Here is a 22,275-nt window from a genome sequence, read left to right as displayed (position 1 = left end):
AATAGTTTGTCATCTGCAGGGAAATATTATTTTTACTGTAAGAAAACGGGGCAGCCTAATTATTCAACCGCCATAAGAAATAAGTTTTATTCTCCCTGCAGCCATTTGCTTCCAGTCATCAGGTGCAATGCTGGGTCTGTGACCACAACAGCGTTTTTATATTATGTACTGTATATTAAATAAAGGCCATAAATTTATTACACAATTAAAGAGGGTTAACCACTAATCATTTCAGGGCTTAGCGTAAAATAAAAACTTATCATCCCAGAGTTGCACTGTTCCTATCATATCAGCACTGTGTTCCCTGGTGGTCACATGACACTATGTCTCAAGACTGGTGCAGCCAATCAAAGACCTCAGATCAGCCTTCAATATTGCGTCAGAACGGGATTCCACTTTCATTTTTTTTTCTGTTGTTGTTCCTTGTTTTGCTCTCTTTGCAGTAAAAGCAATGCATTGATAACACTTGTTTTGTGGCGTTTTTGCTACATTTTTGTGCTTTTTATTTTTGCAGCATTTATTGGGCGCAGATTACATGTGTTCTTATATTTACCAAAAATGCACAAAAAACAGCAAAGACACCATGAAAACGCTGTTGGTGTTTTTGAAGCATCTTTTCAGTTTTTCATTGGTTTATGTAGGTGAAAAATGCTGCAAAAAAGAATTGACATGCCGCAGATTTAAAAAAATACTGCAGTTCTCAAATTCAGTCAGGAATATAAAAAGACAAGCGTATCCATGAGAATTCTAAAATCTCATAACGTCTGCTCGTACTGTAAAAGGCAGCTTTTTATTTGCATAAAATAAGCAGCAAAAAAAACTCTGCATGTGAACATATCCTTACTTTTGTATTCTTCCTTCTCCCCGGGTCTTGTTGGATATGCAGAAATCTCTGATGGCAATTGTAAGTGATTCATAATACAATTGCTCAGTTATCATATTATCATTGGGTGATGCAGATGTATTTTTAATTACTCACAGTCCTAAGAAACTGAAGAAAGAGCTGCTCCATTTCATGGTCACCTGAGGTTTCACTTGTGACTAAGGCGGGCTTTGCACACTACGACATCGCAGGTGCGATGTCGGTGGGGTCAAATTGAAAATGACGTACTTCCGGCATCGCATACGACATCGTAGTGTGTAAAGGCTCGATGATACGATTAACGAGCGCAAAAGCGTCGTAATCGTATCATCGGTGCAGCATCGGCGTAATCCATGATTACGCTGATGCGACAGTCTGATGTTGTTCCTCGCTGCTGCGGCAGCACACATCCCTGTGTGTGAAGCCGCAGGAGCGAGGAACATCTCCTACCGGCGTCACTGCGGCTTCCGTAGGATATGCGGAAGGAAGGAGATGGGCGGGATGTTTACATCCCACTCATCTCCGCCCCTCCGCTCCGATTGGCCGCCTGGCGTGTGACGTCGCTATGACGCCGCACGACCCGCCCCCTTAACAAGGAGGCGGGTCGCCGGCCAGAGCGACGGTCGCAGGACAGGTGAGTCCATGTGAAGCTGCCGTAGCGATAATGTTCGCTACGGCAGCTATCACAAGGAAATTGCTGCTGCGACGGGGGCGGGTACTATCGCGCTCGGCATCGCAGCATCGGCCTGCGATGTTGCAGCGTGCAAAGTACCCCTTAGTAATGGACAAATAGGGATCTCAAGAATGGCTCCATTTTGGTAACTGATAAGACATGTATCAATTCCATAATTCAGGTGTATGCATGGAGTCTAACCTTAGGATGCAATCTTCGAACATACTATAGCTTTCTAGTCCTGATACTTGAGAAAACACCTGGAAGTCAATTATCTGTGTACAAAAGCTCAGATACTGTTGTGATGAAAATATGTATGTAGTAATAATCTCTAGAGACAGTGGTCCCCCAGATCTGTTTTCAGTTAATACGGTAGTTGAAGGAAAAGACAATTCACCATTTTGTGCAGCACTACCGAAATGAAGATCCTTGATTCAATAATATAAAGAAGTGGTTTTATTCTGTAGTGAGGTGCCAGGGGCGCCTCCGGCCTTGTAGTCGTGGCCTTTGTAAATTCAAGGCTCTCCCCTGACTCCATCACTACTTCAAGGTCGGGAGATGACTCGGTGGGGCAGAGTGTGGTGGTGCAACGTTCATCTGGCGCAAAAACACGCTTCAGGCAGGGTTCAATGCAAATAAACGACATGTTTTATTTTCACACTTCTTCTCCCAAAAACAGTGCAGTTATGTATACCGGGTACACTTGCTTGAGCTGGGGGACAACCTGCCCTGACGTTCCCTCTGGTGAGGTGTGACCGGTTACTCCACTTCGCCGGGCTCCCACTAACAGCTACCCACAAGCCGGACCCACACCGGCTGCTTCACTTGCTGAGGTATCGTCTCCTCCTGTCTTCTCCGGCGTCCCCGATCGAATCAGCTCCCACACTCTGCCCCCTTGCTGTTCACTCACTCCTCCCGGGCCCAACTGCTCTTTCTACCCTACACACACTGTTTTATCTTCCCCTGGCTTTTGCCGGCTCCTCCTCTTTCCCTGTGGCGACAGCCGTCCCACCCGGCCACTAGGGGGTGCCCTAACACAATACAATACAATACAATACACTTTTATTAAAACAACTTTAACATTTCCGGATGATGTTTCTTTTGTAGGGGTCTGCCCACCCACTACAATTCCACAACGCTTTTCCACGCAGGGCTGGCGTCTTTCTCTAGTTTAACAAAAACTCCAGACAGTCGATTTCTACACTTGAGAAAGGTGCCAGTCCAAGATGGAAACCCATGAATTGTCTTTTCCTTCAAGCATCCTGGTGGACTTCATCCTTCAGCCACGGGACAGCAGCAACCATTATTGAGCATTTCCCAGGAGTTGTGTCTATAACACTCGCTCAGGTAAGTGTTACCTGGATATTATTTCTTTTTACTAGGGTATCACCCTATTGTCTGGTACACTCTGTTTCACCTTATTGTTTATTTTAAAATAGTTTCAAGATTGCGTACATTAAAACACAGAAGTAATACATTGTAATGGCTATTTAAGCTCATGAGACCCTCTTGCCAATTACCAAACTTATAGTTATATGAGGTCTTAAAGGTATGTGCACCCTTACGTACCTGCTGAGCTTTTCCTGTAAAAGGCGATTCAGGGCAATATTGCTGTTTTTTTTCTGAAATGTCTTTTTTTATACACTTTTCGACTTCCTTTGCCACAGCTTAGCCACCGGGATTCTTTTTTTAAAATTGTATTAATAGTAACCAACTTTCAAGTGGAACCTGCCAAAATAATAGTCAAGTCGCTTCTCGAAAAACACTTTGTGGCTTTGGATCTTGAAGCTGGTAAAAAAGCTTAAAGGACTTAACATATACACAGTTTATACACACTATCTGTGAGCCTAGTCACAGAACATGAAGAAGAAACTTATGCTAAAATAAATAATTTAAAATTTATATTTTTATTTAAACAGTTAAAATGATTAAGAAATTACAAAATACACATGCCATAAAAATGTTTTGCGTCAATAAAAATTGAAATAAATAAGCCCACTCACAAGCATCCCTGCTATTGATTTGTTTATTAACAGAGACAAAGACTGTGACTTTTACTGGTATTTTACCATGCCATACTAAGATTGTGGGCTCTTTTTTTTTAAATTTTATTAACCCTAAACCTTTGCATGGTACATGTCTATTTTTAGGAGTTATTCCCTGTTTATTCCTAATTTTAATCATTTTTAATTGTTTAAATAAAAATAGGAAATTTTAATTATTTATTTTGGCATAGATTTTTTCATATTCTGTGATGAGTAGGGCTGAGCGCGCCCGGGCTGTAAATGTCCGCATCCGCGCGGTTTCAGCACTATTCCCGGGCCCGATCCGGGCCCAGGATTCCGGCTGCAGGATCCGGAACCGGCATTTAATAAAAAATGAAAAAAAAAACAATAAATAAATAGCGTTTCATACTTACCAGACTCTGTCATGGCGGCACACTTGCTCCCGGGTCGCACTTTCACTTCCTGTGCTGTCACACAGCTTTCCGTGTTTTCCCCGCCCACCGGCCGTCCTCTCAGGTGTGATTGGTTCCTGGCTCACCCGCCCCCCAGCCTGTGACAGTGTCTGCCGTGCAGTCATCGTTTATGGCGGTCAGTACTACGCTGCACTCAGAGCGGGTGGTCGTGCTCTATGGCTGCTCGCTCTAACATGTAGCAGAGCTGAAGCGGCGTGGGACTTCTCTTGTGGACTACGTCGGAACTGCAGGGTGTTTGGGGTTATTAAAGTGGTGAAGGAGTGTTTTGTATTTTATTTCAAATAAAGGATTTTTCTGTGTGTGTGTTTATTTACTGTCACTTACAGGTGTGTGTGATGCAGGTATCTGACAGATGCCTGTGCCATCACACAAACCTAGGGTTTAGCAGCAGCTATGTGCCCCTGCTAACCCCTGCTAGTACCCCGACTGGCACCGCATCACGCCAGCGGGAAGAGCCGGTATCGCACCGGTATGGTCGCATGTAACAGATGCGGCATTACCGGACAGCTGCGGGCTGAGGATATACCAGCCCCCAGCCGGCGTTATCTTGGCTGGATGTGAAGATTAGGGGGACCGCACGTCGTTTTTTTTTTGTTTTGTTTTTTTTACTTTCACCGGAATCACAGGTGCGAGGGGCTCTGGCAGCACCCGGCAGCCTCACATGTGTGACTCCGGGCACTGGATAAACAGCACAGATACTGCGCGATGGCTGGGGCTGCAGCTGAGCGCTATAACTGTGCTGCCGAGTGTGTTTACCACCATGACCGACAGTGCACTGCTTTCCCTGCCCACCGGCTGTCATGGCGCCTGTGATTGGTTGCAGTTAGCTGACACGCTGACACTCAGGATGGGGGCGTGTCTATCTGCAACCAACACACGCCGGTGGGCGGGGAAACCATGAATATTGAATTGTCGGCTCCGGAAGGTAACAGCGTGACCCGGAAGGAGTGTGTCACCATGACAGCGCCTCGGTGAGTATGCCGCGCTCGTTCCCGGCCCCCTAGCCCCTCCACAAACGTTTTAACCCTCCGGATTCCGGTCCCCATTGACTTATATGGGCACCGGATTCCGGAGCGGATCGAACTTATTTTTAAGTCTGTTAACAACCCGCCGGCCCCAGATTATTGCCATCCCGCTCAACTCTAGTGATGAGGCTTGCAGATAGTGTGTATAAAACTACATTTTTTAAGTGGAATGCAATATTATTTTGACAGAAGTGCTAAATTAACATATACACAGTAGTCATTTGTAGTCTATGCATATATTCATTTTTTAGTGTTTTTTTAGTGCATATTAAGGTGGAATTTGACTGAATAAGATGTTGTGTTCACATACACGTAAGTGTTTTTTTTCCCATTTCATGACAGGATCTAGATCTCTTTTCAATGCTTTTCTATGCAGCTCCAAAACAGAATATTGTCATGTCTGTGTGAGCAAAGTCTGGCACTGCAGATAGATAGGTTAACCTGGACTATTTAATTTCTTTTCTCATGGGGCAAAGAACTGAGAGGCAGGTAGTTGCTAATCTACCTATTGTTCCCGCAGCCAGCTCAGAGCGATCAAAGACGGTAATAATGGCCCGTCAACAGAGGAGAGCGGAGGATAACACTCTCTCGATGTAACATCACCGGAAGCCATAGAATCGCCATCAGGATTGCTCTGGCACCGCTCTGAGCTAACACAGATCAGCGTCATCATCTGTCGAAGGTACATCGATGATCGTCGGTGTGGACGTCCATCTTGGCAATTGCTGTGTACATCTACAGGTAATTCCCCCATGTTCCTCCAAATACTTCTAATGGCTAAGCATTAACTGCTCATTTTTTAATATCATTTAATCTATAGGTAGAACTGTATTGCACTTGCACTTTATTTAATAGTAGTAAGTTTACTTACCTGGAGTTCATATGTACAATGGCATGAAAAAGTCTGGGCACCCCTGGTCAAAATTACTGTTATTGTGAACAGTTAAGCAAGTTGAAGATGAAATGATCTCCGAAATGCATAAAGTTAAAGATGACAGTGTGTCCACCCATATCCTGTCCACCGGCATTAACTTGAAAACGGTAGTAGCTATAGGCATAGAATTGGTGTCTAGGTATAGTAAAGTAGCCATGTGCTACGCAATGAAACCACCTATAGCGCCACCTGGTGGAAAACAATGGAGTTAACATTTGTATCTCGAAAACGGAATGAAATAGAGAAAAAAAGGCAATTACAAAGTTGCAGGGCATCATCAATTCAATACAAATCGACACCTTGCATACATATTTATTAATCTTTTACATTTTAAAAATTACAAAAAGAAAAGTGGGTCAATGCAAATGTTGTGGCACCCTTGGAGATTTGTGTGCTCAGACAACTTTGACCAAGATTTCAGAATTTAATTAGCCTGTTAGGGTTATGGCTTGTTCAATATCATTATTAGGAAAGGCCAGTTGATGAAAATTTCATAGCTTAAGAAAAAAACAGCCTCCTCTAACCTTGTGCCAAAAAACAACAACCTTGGGTTCTTCTAAGCAGCTGGCTAGCACTCTGAAAATGGTGGAGGCCCACAAAGCAGGAAGAGGCTATAAGAAGATAGCAAGCGGCCCTCACTGCAGACACAGAGACATAAGAAAAGACTGCAGTTTGCCAAAATGTATGTGAGTAAGCTAAAATCCTTCTAGGAAAGTGTCTTGTGGATAGATCAGACCTAGGTAGACCTTTTAGGTAAAGCACATCATTCTACTGTTTACCAAAAATGGAGTGAGGCTGACAAAGAAAAGAACACAGTGCTTGCAGTTAAATATGGTGGAGGTTCAAAGATATTTTGAGGTTGTTTTGCTTCCTCTGGCACTTCATGAAATCTTAAGATTACCAAAGGATTTGGAATCTAGTGCCCAGTGTCAGAAAGCTGGGTTTGTGTCCTAGGTCATGAGTCTTCCAGCAGGACAATGACCCAAACATATTTCAAGAAGCATCAAGAAATAGATGGAAACAAAGTGTTGGAAAGTTTTGCAGTGGACAATAATGAATCCATATCTAAATGGAATGAGGCCTAGAAAGAAAAGAACACAGTACATACAGTCAAATGTGGTTTAGGTTCAAAGATGTTTTGGGGTTGTTTTGCTGCTTCTGGCACTGGGTGTCTACTATGTGCAAGGTGTTACGGGGCTGCCTGGTATTATAACTAATTACGAGTAACAGGCAGTCAGGGCCCACCGTGCAACTGCTGCTAGTGACAGCAGAAAAGGGTGTCTGTACCACAGAAGTAGTACTTGTACCTGTTACTTCACAGCAACACTAGGACTAGTATGACACACCCTGTTTAACTCACAGCGAATACCGTATTAGCATAAACTAATATGTGGTAGCAAATAAATAAGTTATGGCGACTACCCCATACGAATAGGAAATACCTCTGTTACTTCACAGAAGTAAGCTAGTAAATTAACAAAGCATAAACAATGCTCCTAGGTAGGGAGAGAATGCACAGGTCTCCTGTTAATGGTCACAGGCAAACCTAAGAACTAACCTCTATTATGCTCATAGAGGAAGTGTAATATGACAACTGATAACAGAGCGCAATAGCTTTCTCTGAAATGGCTCAAGTGCAAGTCCCTGTCCAAGCCCCGTGTGCTAACCGCACTATAAGGAGCCAGGGAACTCTCTATGCTATCCGCAGAGAGTAAACAGGAGCAAAGGGGGAGAGGTTCCTACCTAGCCCGACTCCCCTAAAGCATGGGAAGCGGGTATATTATGCAGACTCACATGGAGCGTCTACTCCCACACAAGCACATGTAACGACTGAGCACCGAGAGGAGGGCTCCAGGGCCCTTTATAAACTTGGCTCCGCCCACAAGATGGAGGATAATTAAAAAGAACAACCCTGGGCCAATAGTAACGAGCAACGACAGAAGTGACGGCACCCTCGGCCAATCATGTAATGCCACGTCACATGCCGAGGACCATGTGATCCCAGCATCATCTGTGACATCACACATGGCCAAGCATGTAATGCCACATCGCAGACATGCTCAGAACAGAGTACACACTTAGCCTCAGAAATGACTAAGTCCATGAGCATGCTCAGTAGCTCAAAATTGGGACTCAGACTCAGGAAGCTAAGAAGTTCCAAAACGACTGGAACGATGCAAAGGAGAAGCAGAAGGGGAAGAAGGGGAGCGTGGAGCAACAGACCCAGGGGCCGTAACACAAGGCATCATGAAATATGATGATTACTAAAGGATTTTGGGTCGAATTGTAGGGCCCCGTGTCAAAAATCTGTATTTGTGTCCTAAGTCATGGGTCTACAAGTAGGACAATTACCACAAACATACTTCAAGAATCAACCAGAAATGGTTTGAAACAAAGCGCTGGAGAGTTCAGAAGTGGCAGCAATGAGTCCAGATCTAAATGTCATTGAACACCTGTGGAGAGATCTTAAAATTACTGTTGGGAGAAGGCACCCTTCAAATATGAGAGACCTGGCGCAGTCTGCAAAAGAAGAGTAGTCAAAAATTCCAGGTTGGAGGTGTAAAAAACTTGTTGATTATTGTAGGAAGCGATTGCTAGCAGTTATTTATTCCAAAAAGTGTGCAACTTAATATGAAGTTACGGGTGTCAACAATTTTGTCCGGCCTATTTTTGGAGTTTGTGCTACATTATCTGCAATTTGGCTTTTTTTCGTGTGTTTTTTGTGTTGTTCCAATACACAGAAAGGAAATAAACATGTGTATAACAAAACATGTGCAATTGCAATAATTTTCACGAAGAAATACTTCATTTTCTGGAACAATTTCAAGGGTGCCAACACTTTCGGCCATGACTGTATGTATATATTTTATGTCTGACAATCCCCATCTTCCTTTTTATAAGAAAAAAATAAAATAGTCCAGGACAACCCCTTTGTGTAATGTTACAGAAAAAAAATGTATCTGTAAACCATTCGGTTAAATGATTTCTGCACTGCATGTAATCCTTTCAAGATAAATGCTTTTCAAGATTTCAAAAATAAGATGTAATATCGCCAATAAACCCCACTTTCCTTTTGAATTTTGCATGAGCATGAAAAATGTCTGTGCTCTCTGTGCTCATGACTCAGCAGGAAACCTTAAAAGAAGAGCAAGTTATGTTTGGACTGTGCTGATCAACAAAGCAGCGTGACACAAAAAACGTTATTCCATCCCACCACTTCAGCCAAAAATAGACAGTGTCGTGCCGCAGAACTATGAGAATGAACACTTTTAGCAATGATTCCGGTTTCCCATTTGCACATGAGAACATTCGAAGTCTGTCTATATGTAATAAAGCTGAAAACTTTTACCTGGATATTATCCAAAACGATTACAGAGGTTTTATCAAATTAATTCCAGGCAAGCACTTTAATAAATGATAAACTGGAACAGATGAAGCTCAGTAATAACTATGCATTAACAAAGAGAAAATGATGAATGTAATATTCCGGTGAATGCATGTTTTTTTCATGTATAATAAGCCCATCTTGCCATTAATTCTCAATTGCTGGAAGTCAGAATATGAATACCAGATCTTGATGCTGGTCTGGAGGTTACCCATTAATAGATATTGGATATATGGATATTATACAGCAAAGTCAAATTCTTTTCAGAGTTTTAAAAAAGTAAAACTAGTGAGTTCTATATTCTTAATTTTAAGTCGGTTTCATGTATACATTTTTTTCTCATATGACAAAAGCGCTAGGTGTTTTTTCAGTGTGCCGGACCCATTTTTGGTCCGTATGTCAGTCTTCATAATCCTTATTACATCGGTTTTTATACATTAAAAAAGTTCAGCTTCTTTCCATGAAACAATAAAATTTGGAGAATACGGATGATGTCTGTGTGCTATCCATTTTTTTTCCACAAGGCAACTGAATTGCTTTGGCGAGTTTGATCAGCAACATGGAGCAAAGTAAGGCACATTTTCCTTTTTCTTGCGGACAATCAGACCGTAAAGAAAAAGATGTGTTAAGGTACATTCATTGTAAGGGGTATGTGATCTATCCACAAAAATAATGGATTGCACATCTGTAATGCCCCAGAGATGGGGATTACATTAATGTGCCTTTTATGTATATATGGGATTTTGGTACTTGAATTTTGCACATTTTATATGAGAGTTGTTTTGCGCCCCTTAGACTCTGGTCACCACAGGTTACTGCACTCCAACCGGGGTGTAGTACTGATCATGGATCCAGGGGAGGTCGGTGCCGGTTCTATCATACAGCATACACAACCACATACACAAAGAGGTTGCCCCTTCCCCACTAGCTAGGGCTAGGGTTCGGTACCAAATAGCTTGTCTACAGTGTGGCATTTACAGGATGCCATCACAACTGGGGTCCCAATCCACTAGCTTAGGACCTGGGTGAGGGGAGGAGCAGCCTCCAGGGGGAGTTAGGAGACACACACAGCAATACAGAGAGTTCTCCAGCAGGAGAGATAGTGAGTGGACGTCTTTCCCAGTAGTTCCTGTGGGACACAGGAGGTTAACAGACGCTGTGGAGGATACCATGTCAGTTCCCCCGAGACCAGCGCAGTTCTGGGTGCAGCACCCTAGGGTGGTGCAATTCCATGTTGCATCATCAGATTCTGCCGAATGGAGAGGTTCCTTGTTCCTCCGACCACACAAGTTTCCAGAGCCAAGTGGCACCTAGGATTTCAGGTTCTAGATCATGGTCAGACTCAAAGGGATGCATGCTACTGGCATAGGAAACAGTACTCTACCCAGTACGGGAGGGACCCTAAGTGCTTCAAGCCACAGGGACTCGCACTACAAAGTGCAGCAATGAAGGGCCCATAGACTACTGCACCGTTTCTGACCTCCCACGGATCCGGGATCAGCTGGAACCCATCACGGCGGTGACCGCTGCTACGGGGCTGGCAACTGAAGTTATGAGTAAAGACACCTTGAATCCGCAGAGACTGTGTTGGCTTGTCCTTACTGGCGTCACCGCTTCGCGCTTAAGCGCCAACCGCCATTATCTCCCCTCATCATCCACCCAGGGCCCGCTCCGCTCCGCCTGCCCCGGTAAGGAATTCTGCAACGGCAGCTACTCCCTGTCCGCATACCACAGGTGGTGTCACGACAAACTTTCCCCATCACCCCGCCTTCCCCACCATTTACTGTACACCTTGGGGCAACGGAACTGGGCAAAGGCCACACGTGACATCGCCTGACTTGACCTGCAACGGCCCAGCAATGAGTAGGTTAACCACCTGCCCCGTGGGGCGCTACAGATGCAGCATACTCAGTCATTAAATAGTTAACACGCCTCACTGGCTGGTATCTTAGGAACAGGTGGTTGGACTTTTAAGAGACCGCATCTACAGCCAGAGTCACACTTGTGAAAGACTCGCATGAGTATCACATTACATCACCCAGCATGACTTGCTGCTCTCCTGACAGGAGCAGGTCAGCTGCATGTATTTCTATGCAGCTGACCCGCTCCTGTCAGGAGAGTGTGCGGCAATGCTGGGTGATGTGATGAGAGACTTGCGCGAGTCTTTCACAAGTGTGACTCCAGCCTACCTTAGTTTTGCTGAGTACAGTTAGAGCTCAACCAGTACACATCATCAACAACAAGTAGGGGAACGTTAACCACCCTGCTCCAGGGGGTTGTATAGGAATGGACTGACCTGAAGCCATATGTAGGATCTCTGGGAACGTGCACCTCTTTAGGCAAATGGAATGCCTTGGTTATCACAGAGCCCTAGCCAACCAGAAATGTAAAGCTGTGGTTGCAGGAAGAGTACGGCCCTAGAGAGGAGACCCCCATGCAGTAGATGACTACACTGGACAACCTAATACTAGTGATGAGTGGACCTGAACTGTCAAAGTCCGGATCCGCGTGGTTTCAAAAGAAGCCAAGCACAGACTCTGGGCCCAGAGTTCTCAGGGAACTTCAGGTAACGATCCGGATCCGGCAACTCAGGTAATAAAAAAATAAAAAATAAAAAAGAAATAAAAAGAGGGGAGAGCAGGCGCACTATACTTACCGAGTCTCCCGCGTGGCTGTAATGCTACTTCTGGGATGCAGCTCTTTATCCTTCATACATATTCACTACTTCACTGGAGCCTCATAAAAAGGGATTTGCGCATATGCCCCGATTGGGCTAATGACTATAATGATGCAAATAGAGTCACAGCGTGCTCTGTCTGACATATGTTTCAGCCATATATGCATAGAGCAAGGTGTAGTTGATGATATCTTGCTGACCGCCACAACTAGACATGTATAGCCAAAAATGAATGAATGAATGAATATGGCAAGAATGAATACAGCCAAAAATGACTGAATGTTAGTGAGCACTTCTCCTTTGCCGAGATAATCCATCCATCTCACAGGTCTGTCATATCAAGATGCTGATTAGGCAGCATGATTTTTGCACAGGTGTGCCTTAGGGGTGCTTCACACACAGCGAGATCGCTGCTGACTCACGCTTTTTGTGACGCAGCAGTGACCTCATTAGCGATCTCGCTGTGTGTGACACTGAGCAGCGATCTGGCCCCTGCTGCGAGATCGCTGCTCGTTACACACAGCCCTGGTTCGTTTTCTTCAAAGGCGCTCTCCCGCTGTGACACACAGATCGCTGTGTGTGACAGCGAGAGAGCGACAAATGAAGCGAGCAGGGAGCAGGAGCCAGCATCTGGCAGCTGCGGAGGCTGGTAACTAAGATAAACATCGGGTAACCAAGGTGGTTACCCGATATTTACCTTAGTTACCAGCCTCCGCAGCTCTCACGCTGCCTGTGCTGCCGGCTCCGGCTCTCTGCACATGTAGCTGCTGTACACATCGGGTTAATTAACCCGATGTGTACTGTAGCTAGGAGAGCAAGGAGCCAGCGCTAAGCAGTGTGCGTGGCTCCCTGCTCTCTGCACATGTAGCTGCATTACACATCGGGTTAATTAACCCGATGTGTACTGCAGCTAGGAGAGCAAGGAGCCAGCGCTCAGTGTGCGCGGCTCCCTGCTCCCTGCACACACAGCTAAGCGGTGTGCGCTGGTAACTAATGTAAACATCGGGTAACCATACCCGATGTTTACCTTAGTTACCAGTGTCCGCAGCTTCCAGACGCCGGCTCCGTGCAAGCGCAGCGTCGCTTGCACGTCGCTGCTGGCTGGGGGCTGGTCACTGGTCGCTGGTGAGATCTGCCTGTTTCACAGCTCACCAGCGACCATGTAGCGATGCAGCAGCGATCCTGACCAGGTCAGATCGCTGGTCGGATCGCTGCTGCATCGCTAAAGTGTGAAGGTACCCTTAGACTGGCTATAATAAAAGGCCACTCTAAAATGTGCAGTTTTACCACAGAGCACAATGGTGGATGGATTATCTCAGCAGAGAGGTGCTCACTAACACAGATTTAGACAAATTTGTGACCAATATTTGAGGGGAAAAAGGCCTTTTGTACATACAAAAAGTCTTAGATCTTTCCGTTAAACTCATGAAAAATGGGAGCAAAAACAAAAGTGTTACATTTATATTAATGATCAGCGTAGAACCCTAATGGCAATAAAAAAAATGCCAACAAAAAATTATATATATCAGATGTTGTGAGCATTTTCACGTTAACGTTCATTCACCATTTTATAGAACATTTCACAATATAATAATAATATGATTGATCACCTTGACATCCATTATTCTCCGAGTATAAATTTGCCTAACCTGTATATGAGCATTCAGAGCTGCCTGCTAAAACAAAAATAATTCTAATATTTATACAGACATTATAACTATTGAAATGCGATATACACTACAATATATATACAATTCTCCACAGCTTTACAAATCACAATATAGCAGGTATATATTCTTCTCAAATAGATATGAAGCAATAGTAATTTATTCAGGAGATATAGCTGAAATCTTACACTTTTGGGCTGGATCATTTGCACATTGTGATAGCTTTCTGGGAATAATACAATAGATTTTCTTGCAGTCACATGTAAAACCATAGATAACACATTGTGGATTCTAAAAATGAAACCACGCTGCAAAATTAAATGTGCCACAAAGCAATTTTTCTACAAATGTGTAAAACTACTAACTAGATGTCCACACACATTGGCTTGACTTTAATCATTGAAGAAAAAATATGAAAAGTTTCCTGAATAGAAGACACTACCAAGGTAGTATATAAAGTTTCATGTTTCATTTTGAGAGTAAATTGTGCACCAGAGTCAATAGGTACAATTCCAACATAGTGGCTATAAAGCTTTTTAGGCCTTCAATAAAATGGCGCTAGAGTTGGTGCATGCGCAGTTGCATCTACAAGTCATCACTATTATCAATCTGTGCAGAGGAGACTCTGAGAACTTGCAGCGATGACTTATAGATGCAACAGCTCATGCTCCGCAGACAGCACTATTTTATTGGAGACCTAATTGGTTTTTGGAAACCACACAAATTAGGTCGCCAGTAAAATGCTGCTATTGGCGGCACATGTGCAGTCGCATCTACGGGTCATCGCTGCTCTCAGTTTCTGCATGCGCCGTTTTGAGAACATAGAGTAAAAACTTGTAGATGAATCTGCACATGCATCACCTGCAGACCCATTTTATTGGAGACCTAATGTTTTTTCAGAGACCACAAAAATTACTGCTGCGGAGCAATATTTAAAATAGGAGGCAGGTCACTGATCAGTACCCTGTCATTCAAACAAAGGAGGCAGACAGAAGGGCCTGCCCTGATGCAAGAACTATGATTACAGGAAAACTTCAAAAAGTGTCTATACTTTACTTAGCAAAGTCTGCTGAAAGGTTTTCTTTGAATCTTAGCGTTTTTCTGAGAGGAAATCATACTTAGGGGTATCTTATGCATCTCTGTCTATAGCACATCTAATAGTGTCATCCTATTAAATTTATGCAGATGGCATGATGTTGATCTTGGTTTAGTCTCAAACAGCGATAATACATTTTTACCAGTCTGCAGTTACCAGTTAAGAAGAAAAATTAAAGGGATTGGTCTACTAGTTGGTATTACATTAGACTACTAGCTGTAGTACCCATAGACTACTAGCTGTAGCACCTGGCGTTGCCCGGGATAGTAACTGTCTCTCTGTCTCTATCCCACTTTCCCAGTCTCTGTCTGTCTGTCTCTCTCTCTATCTCCCTGTTTGTCTCTCTCTATCTGTTGGTCTCTTTGCCTGTCTTTCTCTGTATCTTTTTGTCAGTCTGTCTCTGTCTCTCTCTATCTGTCTGTCTCTCTCTGTCTGTCTGTCTCATTCCCTGTCTGTCTCTGTATATTTTTTTTGTCTGTCTGTATCTATCTATCTGTTTCTCTCTGTCTGTCTTTCTGTCTGTCTCTTTGCCGGTCTGTCTCTGTCTGTCTTTCTGTGTGTCTGTCTCTGTCTCCCTCTAGCTCTCTGTCTGTCTGTGTGTCTGTCTGTCTCTGTGTGTCTGTCTGTCTCTGTTTGTCTGTCTGTCTCTGTTTATCTGTCTGTCAATTTCCCTGTCTGTCTCTTTCCCTGTCTGTGTCTTTCCCTGTCTGTCTGTGTCTTTTCCTGTCTGTCTCTTTGTCTGTATCTTTCCCAGTCTGTCTCTTTCTATGTCTGTCTCTTTCCCTGTCTATCTGTCTGTCTGTATCTTTCCCTATCTGTCTCTTTCCCTGTCTGTCTGTATCTTTCCCTATCTGCCTCTGACTGTCTGCCTCTGTCTGTCTCTTTCCCTATTTGTCTGTCTGTCTTTTTTCCTGTCTGTCTGACTCCCTCTTTCCCTGTTTGCCTCTTATCCTGTCTTTCTCTGTCTGCCTCTGTCTGTCTCTTTCCATGTCTGTCTCTTTCCCTGACTGTCTCTTTCCCTGTCTGTCTGTGTCTTTTCCTGTCTGTCTCTTTGTCTGTATCTTTCCTAGTCTGTCTCTTTTTATGTCTGTCTCTTTCCCTGTCTATCTGTCTGTATCTTTCCCTGTCTGTCTGTATCTTTCCCTATCTGCCTCTGACTGTCTGCCTCTGTCTGTCTCTTTCCCTATCTGTCTGTCTGTCTTTTTTCCTGTCTGTCTGACTCCCTCTTTCCCTGTTTGCCTCTTATCCTGTCTTTCTCTGTCTGCCTCTGTCAGTCTCTTTCCATGTCTGTCTCTTTCCATGTCTGTCTCTTTCCCTGTCTGTCTCTTTCCCTGTCTGTCTCTTTGCCTGTCTGTCTCTGTCTGTCTCTTTCCCTGTCTGTCTCTTTCCTTGTCTGTCCCTTTCCCTGTCTGTCTCTATCTCTTTCCCTGTCTATCTCTTTCCATGTCAGTCTCTTTCCATGGCTGTCTCTTTCCCTGTCTGTCTCTGTTTGTCTCTTTCCCTGTCTCTTTGTCTGTCTCTTTCCCTGTCTCTCTTTCCTTGTCTGTCTCTTTCCCTGTCTGCCTCTTTCTATGTCTGTCTGTGCCTGTCTGTCTGTCCCTCTCTGTCTGTCTTTCCACCGACATCATATTACCTCACACATAATCTTCTTATACTAAGAATGTCCTTCATTCCTATAGCAACCAATCACAGCTGCTATTAATGACCTGTAGTTCCCAGCTCCATTGACTTTAATGGTGGCAGGTTTTTTAGAGAGTAACTGTAAAGCGCGGGGTTAAATTTTCCCGTCAAAACATAGTCTATGACATTCCCTGAGTCACATGGGGTGTCTGTGCAAAATTTTGTGATTGTAATTGTGATGGTGCGGATTCCTTTAGCGGACATACATACACATATACATTCACTCAGCTTTATATATTAGGCTAGCTGTAGTACCCAGCGTTGCCAGGATAGTAACTGTCTCTCTGTCCCCCTCCCTGTCTCTGTATCTCTCTCTGCCTGTCTTTCTGTCTGTCTCAGTATGTCTGTCACTCTGTCTGTCTTTTTCCCTGTCTGTCTCTGTCTGTTTGTCTGTCTATCTGTGTGTTTGTCTCTTTTACCTGTCTGTCTCTGTATCTCTTTGTCTGTTTCGCTCTGTCTGTTTGTCTGTCTCTCTGTCTGTCTGTCTCTTTCCCTGTCTGTCTCTGTCTGTCTATCTGTGTGTTTGTCTGTGTCTATCTGTCTCTGCCTGTCTGTCTGTATCCATGTCTGTCTCTATCTGTTATAGTATCATAGTATCATAGATTTTAAGGTTAAAGGGAGACTCTAAGTCCATCTAGTTCAACCCGTAGCCTAACATGTTGATCCAGAGGAAGGCAAAAAAAACCCCAATGTGGCAAACAAGTTCCAATGGGGAAAAAATTTCCTTCCTGACTCCACATCCGGCAATCAGACTAGTTCCCTGGATCAATACCCTGTCATAAAATCTAATATACATAACTGGTAATATTAAATTTTTCAAGAAAGGCATCCAGGCTCTGCTTAAATGTTAGTAGTGAATCACTCATTACAACATCATGCGGCAGAGAGTTCCATAGTCTCACTGCTCGTACAGTAAAGAATCCTCGTCTGTGATTATGATTAAACCTTCTTTCCTCAAGACGTAGCAGATGCCCCCGTGTTCCAGTCGCAGGCCTAGGTGTAAAAAGATCTTTGGAAAGGTCTCTGTACTGTCCCCTCATATATTTATACATTGTGATTAGATCCCCCCTAAGCCTTCGTTTTTCCAAACTAAATAAGCCCAAGTTTAATAACCTGTCTTGGTATTGCAGCCCACCCATTCCTCTAATAATCTTGGTGGCTCTTCTCTGCACCCTCTCCAGTTCAGCTATCTCCTTCTTATATATCGGTGACCAGAATTGTACACAGTATTCTAAGTGCGGTCGCACTAGTGACTTGTACAGAGGTAGAACTATATTTTTTTCATGAACACTTATACCTCTTTTAATACATCCCATTATTTTATTAGCCCTGGCAGCAGCTGCCTGACACTGTCCACTAAAGTGAAGTTTACCATCCACCCATACACCCAAGTCTTTTTCTGTGTCTGTTTTACCCAGTGTTCTACAATTAAGTACATAATCATAAATGTTATTTCCTCTACCCAAGTGCATGACCTTACATTTATCTACATTAAACTTCAATTGCCACTTCTCAGCCCAATCCTCCAATTTACATAAATCTCCCTGTAATATAAAATTATCCTCCTCTGTATTGATTACCCTGCAGAGTTTAGTATCATCTGCAAATATTGAAATTCTACTCCGCATGCCCCCAACAAGCTCATTTATAAATATGTTGAAAAGAAGTGGGCCCAATACTGACCCCTGTGGTACCCCACTATGAACTGAGACCCAGTCCGAGTACGTACCATTAATAACCACCCTTTGTTTCCTATCACTGAGCCAGTTTTTAACCCAGTTACACATATTTTCCCCTATCCCCATTATTCTCATTTTATGTACCAACCTTTTGTGTGGCACCGTATCAAAAGCTTTTGAAAAGTCCATATACACAACATCCACTGCATTTCCCTGGTCCAGGCTTGAACTTACCTCTTCATAGAAGCTGATCAAATTAGTTTGACAGGATCGATCCCTCATAAACCCATGTTGATACTCTGTCATAAGGTTATTTTTCTTGAGATACTCCAGTATAGCATCTCTCAAGAAACCCTCAAGGATTTTACCAACCGTAGAGGTTAAACTTACCGGCCTATAATTTCCCGGCTCAGTTTTTGTCCCCTTTTTGAATATTGGCACCACATTTGCTATGCGCCAGTCCTGCGGTACCGACCCTGTTATTAAGGAATCTGAGAAGATTAAAAATAATGGTCTATCTATCACAGAACTCAATTCCTGTAGTACTCTGGGGTGTATGCCATCCGGGCCCGGAGATTTGTCAACCTTAGTGATTTCGAGGCGGTGGCGTACTTCCTGCTGGGTTAAGCAGGTAATATTCAAGGGTGAATTTATGGTATCACTGGTCATGTCATCTGCCATGGCATTTTCTTGTATAAAAACCGTAGAAAAAAAGTCATTCAGCAGGTTGGTTTTACCCTCATCCCCTTCCACCATTTCACCAAGACTATTTTTAAGGGGGCCAACACTATCGCTTTTCAGTTTTTTACTGTTTATGTAGTTAAAGAATATTTTAGGATTATTTTTACTTTCTCTCGCAATAAGTCTCTCTGTCTCAAACTTAGCTAACTTAATTTGCTTTTTACATATTTTATTTAATTTTCTATAATTATATAATGCCTCATCACTACCTATCCTCTTTAATTCTTTTAAGGCTTTCTGTTTTTCTTTTATTGCTTCCCTTACAGCTCTATTTAGCCATAGGGGTTTCCTCCTATTTCTAGCATGTTTGTTCCCATAGGGTATATTTTCTGCACAAGCCCTATTCAGGATGCTCATAAAAGTCTCCCATTTGCTTTGTGCACTTTTATTACTTAGTACATCATCCCAGTTTATTGCACTAAGATCATCTCTCAACCGTTTAAAATTTGCTTTCCTGAAGTTTAGTGTCCTTGTAGCCCCTCTACTATACATCTTACTAAAGAATACATGAAAACTTATTATTTTGTGATCACTATTCCCCAAGTAACCCCCAACTTGTATATTTGATATGCGGTCTTTCATTGTTATCAAAAATCTATTTCCTTTGCTGGAACTGCAAGTTTCTGTTCCCCAATTTATATCAGGATAGTTAAAGTCCCCCATAATAATTACCTCTCCGAGACTCTTTGCTTTATCAATTTGCTTTATGAGGAGATTCTCTACCTCTTTCATAATATTCGGCGTCTTATAACACACCCCTATCAGTATTTTATTATTCATTCTCCCCCCCCTTATCTCCACCCATAGGGACTCTACATTCTCAGTACCCTCACATATGTTGTCACGCAGGATGGGTTTTAAGGATGATTTTACATATAGACACACACCTCCCCCTCGCTTATTTGTACGGTCATTCCTGAATAGGCTATAACCCTGTAAATTAACAGCCCAGTCATAGCTCTCATCCAGCCATGTCTCTGATATCCCCACTATATCATAATTTTCTTTCAACAATATTAATTCTAATTCCTCCACCTTATTTGTGAGGCTTCGGGCATTAGTGTACATGCACGTTACGTATGACTCTGTACCTGTATTCCTGCTTACTGTATTAACTGTCCTAACCCTTCCCCCCGTACTACCCCCAATTTCATTACTTGTGCCCTGGTCACTATCTGCACTACATTCCCCTTCTATAAAGTGAATACCCTCCCCCCCCATTCCTAGTTTAAACACTCCTCCAACCTTCTGGCCATTTTCTGCCCCAGCAGAGCTGCACCCTCCCCATTAAGATGCAGCCCATCCCTAGCATAGAATCTGTAGCCAACTGAAAAGTCGGCCCAATTCTCCAGGAACCCAAAACTCTCTTTCCTACACCAATTCCTGAGCCACCTGTTAACCTCCCTGATCTCTCTTTGCCTCTCTGGTGTGGCTCGTGGCACAGGTAGTATTTCTGAAAATACCACCTTTGAGGTCCATGCTTTAAGCTTACAACCTAATTCCCTGAAATCATCTTTAAGGACCTTCCACCTACCTCTAACGTTGTCATTTGTGCCAATGTGTACAATGACCACTGGGTCCTCCCCAGCCCCTCCCAGTAATCTGTCAACCCGATCAGCGATGTGCCGAACTCGAGCGCCAGGAAGACAACACACTGTTCGGCGATCCCTGTCTTTGTGACAGATTGCCCTATCTGTCCCCCTAATAATTGAGTCCCCCACTACCAGTACCTGTCTTGCCTGCCCTGCACTCCTATTCCCCCCCTTACTGGAGCAGACACTCCTCTGGCATTCAGAGGTCATGCCTTGCTGCAGCAATGCTACCCCTGTAATGACATCCCCCTTATCTGCCAAGTTTGCAAACCTATTGGGGTGTGTCAGTTCAGGACTAGCCTTCCTAGCACTTTTCCCTTTACCCACCTTTCTAACTGTCACCCAGCTACCTACCTCACCGTCCTGCCGCTCCCTACTACGATCCTCCCCCACATCTGACCCAGCAAGCTGCTGCTCAGTGAGCAGCAGACTCCTTTCCATATTGCTAATGCATCTCAGAGTTGCCAGCTGCTCATTTAGATCCAGTATCTGGGCTTCCAAACGTGCAACTTGCGCACATCTCGAACAACAGTATGCACCCTCGAACGGCTTTTCAAGGACTGCATACATGAGACAAGATGTACACTGGATCGCATTAGCAATAGTGTCTGTCTATCTGTCTGTCTCTGTATCAGTCTCTCTGTCTGTCTGTCTCTGTGTCTGTCTGTCTGTCTGTCTCTGTGTGTCTGTCTCTTTCCCTATCTGTCTCTGTGTGTCTGCTTTTTCCCTATCTGTCTCTGTGTTTGTTTGTCTCTTTTTAGAGACACCATGGCTTTGGCTATCCAGATTGATGCCTTGGGGATAGACCTATTTGACCCCTTTTTCAGTAGATTTTTCTGGGTGTGACAGGTCTCCCATGGTTCTGGATGAACCCATTCACTTAGGGAGAGTCTCCCTTCAGTCTGGATCAAGTGTGGTTCACCACAATATATGGGGTTGTTTCTTTTGCAGACAAAAGAGGCATTTCATTGGTGCCTGATGTTCGGTATAATTCATCTGAAAAATCTCCTACCTCAGTCTGTCTCTTACCCTGACTCCCTCTGTCTGTCTCTTTCCCTGTCTATCTGCCTCTTTCCCTGTCTGCCTCTGTCTGTCTCTTTCCCTGTCTCTCTTTCTGTCTGTCTGTCTTTCCCTGTCTGCCTTTGTCCATCTGTCTCTGTCTGTATATTTCACTGTCTGTATATTTCCTTGTCTGTCTCTTTTCCTGTCTGTCACTTTCCCTGTCTCTCTGTTTGTCTCTTTCCCTGTCTGCCTTTGTTTGTCTCTCTATGTCTCTTTCCCAGTCTGTCCAATTCTTTCCCTGTCTGTCTATCTTTGTCTGTCTGTCTCTTTCCTTGTCTGTCTCTTTTCCTATCTGTATCTCTCCCTGTCTGCCTTTGTCTATCTCTGTCTGTCTATTGTCTATTAGATGTGAAAATCCCAGAACTTTAGCCTGCTTATGCCGATTGCCCTGGTGTCATTAACAGGTTATTATCCCAATTGCCACCACACCAGGGCAATGAACCGGGTAAAGTTCTAGATTGTCGCATCTTATTGATGCAACAATCCTGGGCAGCTGCAGGCTGCTCTTTTTAGTAATATTAGGCTGGGGGGTGGGTGTGCATGGGCTTCCAGCTGTCTGCTTTATTATGGCTGGGTATCAAAATTGGGGGGGACAACACACCATTTATTTTAATTATTTATTTAAATAATTTTAAAAAGCCGCATGCGGTCTCTCTTATTTTGATATACAGTCAAGATAAGCACAAAGCTGGGGGCTGCAGCCTGTAGCCGTATACTTTATCT

This window comes from Anomaloglossus baeobatrachus, chromosome 6 (assembly GCF_048569485.1).
Source record: "Anomaloglossus baeobatrachus isolate aAnoBae1 chromosome 6, aAnoBae1.hap1, whole genome shotgun sequence".
NCBI classification, from domain to species: Eukaryota; Metazoa; Chordata; class Amphibia; order Anura; family Aromobatidae; genus Anomaloglossus; species Anomaloglossus baeobatrachus.
This window is presented reverse-complemented; position numbering follows the sequence as displayed.